The sequence below is a fragment of the Oncorhynchus nerka genome, unplaced genomic scaffold (genome assembly GCF_034236695.1).
Source record: "Oncorhynchus nerka isolate Pitt River unplaced genomic scaffold, Oner_Uvic_2.0 unplaced_scaffold_10760, whole genome shotgun sequence".
In the NCBI taxonomy this organism is placed as follows: domain Eukaryota; kingdom Metazoa; phylum Chordata; class Actinopteri; order Salmoniformes; family Salmonidae; genus Oncorhynchus; species Oncorhynchus nerka.
The window spans coordinates 1-2,105 of NW_027030576.1; the positions used below are offsets into that span (position 1 = coordinate 1).

The following is a 2,105-nucleotide window of genomic DNA, read 5'->3' on the forward strand; positions in this document are numbered from 1 at the left end:
TACATTCCATTTACACACTTACCAAAGTCAGAAGAATGGAAAATGGAGTCTGACGGGTGGAAGCCTGTAATTGTTGAATGTCATTTTAAATTTTGTTTCTAAATAGTCCATCACCGCTTGAGACTCAAAGAAGTCAGTTGGAAGAAGACGGGCCTCATGAATGTGACCTAAGAAAAAGATGCTGTGAAGCAACTTTTAAAAGACATGAATAATTAATAACATAATTAATGAACAATGTATAACATAACAAGATCAATTAATAATGGTTTGTTCTGGAAACAATTCATTTGTAACCTGATGAAATGTATAGTAAACCAAAAATGTGCTAAATGTGTGAGCATGTATTTTAGGCGTTTGATTCGTGTATTTAATTAGGCGATGTGTACCTTTTTCACGTAATCTTCTATTCTGTCAACTCCCACCCACAGGGGACTATTCCAAAACTTTATAACCTGTCCAATAAATGCTGTTCCTGATGACTTTAAGCTTTCTTCATTTCTTTTCTTCCGTTTCAGATATGTAACTGTTGGTTTCCTAAAAGTGGTATTGTAAAGTTTAATAAAGATCACGTACAGTAAGTAATGATTCTATTTTAAATGCTGTTCAAACCCAATTCAAGCAGCCCTACTCCGTTTGAGCTGTTATCCCATTTCCCTCATAATGAGAAGGCAAGTTGTGTTTCTTTATTTTACACTGTCTTTGTTCTCTTCAGCACACAAATTGGCATTGTTTGTTAAAGTTGTGCAATTTCACTAGTTAAGCAATTTAACAACTCTGATCAACTACGACACTAGGTAATTAACAATTGAACTTTATTACAATAATTTGAAAAACAGCTTAACACAAATGAAATACTAAATTCTACAGCACAATAACCTAAAAAATGTGCTTTTTACTCTGGATATAAATCTGAATGTTAACTACTTCTGAACACCTTAAAGGGATTGTTCAGCGTAATTACATTTTTAGATAGTTTGTTTTCTTAGCTTGAATGCAATATGTGAATAAGAACTAACTGTAATCCACAATTTGGTTTCAATTAACTAGCCACTGCTAACAAATGACATTTGGCACTACTTTCAAGTCAACCTCTCATGGGTATCGACTACCATGCTAGTCGATACCCATAGACTTTCAGTTGGCGAAACAACCTCTAACTTCCTTCATACTAGATGGACACAGAGACATAAACACTATATCTCCAAGTTCATCTGACTCTGGGGAAGTAGATAAAGGGCCTCATTGCCAAAATGCCTAGTATCCCGTTAAATCATGCCATAATCATTGCAAAATAATGTAAAACCAAGTCATTGAGTGACAATCAATTTAAGAGATGATCTGGACATGACATTTAAAACATACTGAAAGGGGTAAAGGGAGGTCTTTTATTTTTTGGTCCTAAAATGCTTATTAGCATTAGTTGTAACTGGCTAGTTAATGAAATAAAAGTGTAGATTGCAGTCTGCCCTTGTCCATAGACTGCTTTCAAGATAAGGAAACACAACTAACTATTTTAATAATATCTACAATTATCTCACAAATGCAAAAATCATAGCATATATGTATAGATGTATATATTAGTCTATATTTATCTTACACTATCATAAGTGATCACAATTGACACTAACCTTTTTGTAGGTGGTACCTGCCTCTGTAAATAGAAAAATGACTTAATGTACAACTTAATGTAATATTAACATGGTATTAATAGTTATAATAAGATGATTCATATTGTAATTTGTATGATTGATTTCTACTTACGGAGCTGCTCATGATTGCCGTGGGTGCTGAAACCAAGCAAAATAATGACTGGGAGTTAAAATGTTTTAGGGCGGGGCACAGAAAAGAGGAGAAGGAAGAAGTAACATCCATACAGATTTTAACATGTTAACTTACTCAGCTGCAGTTATGTTTTTCTGTTGGATATTAAATCAATAGGCAAAATGACATTTTGACGTGGATCCGAAAGCTAGTAGTTATTTTGTGCATGTTACACCTTCATACCTTAGTGCAGTGCTCACTGACAAGTAGTATTACAGATAGAAATTGTAACCCAGACACGTCACAGGGCTATAAAGCTGAAACATGTCCTTACAACTATGGTA

The 2,105-nt window shown here is 34.0% G+C and overlaps 1 long non-coding RNA gene across 2 annotated transcripts; it reads right to left on the reverse strand.

Annotated features, from left to right (window-relative positions):
* Positions 1–60: 60 nt before the first annotated feature.
* Positions 61–1,815, reverse strand: LOC135565907 (uncharacterized). Of its 2 annotated transcripts, XR_010461877.1 has the most exons (4): positions 1,762–1,815; positions 1,629–1,651; positions 387–534; positions 61–192 (listed from the first exon to the last, which is right to left on the reverse strand). It is a non-coding gene; the product is annotated as an uncharacterized LOC135565907 (long non-coding RNA). The 2 variants fall into 2 exon arrangements; XR_010461878.1 differs by lacking the exon at positions 1,629–1,651 and having other exon boundaries at positions 1,762–1,810.
* Between the last annotated feature and the right edge of the window lie 290 nt (positions 1,816–2,105).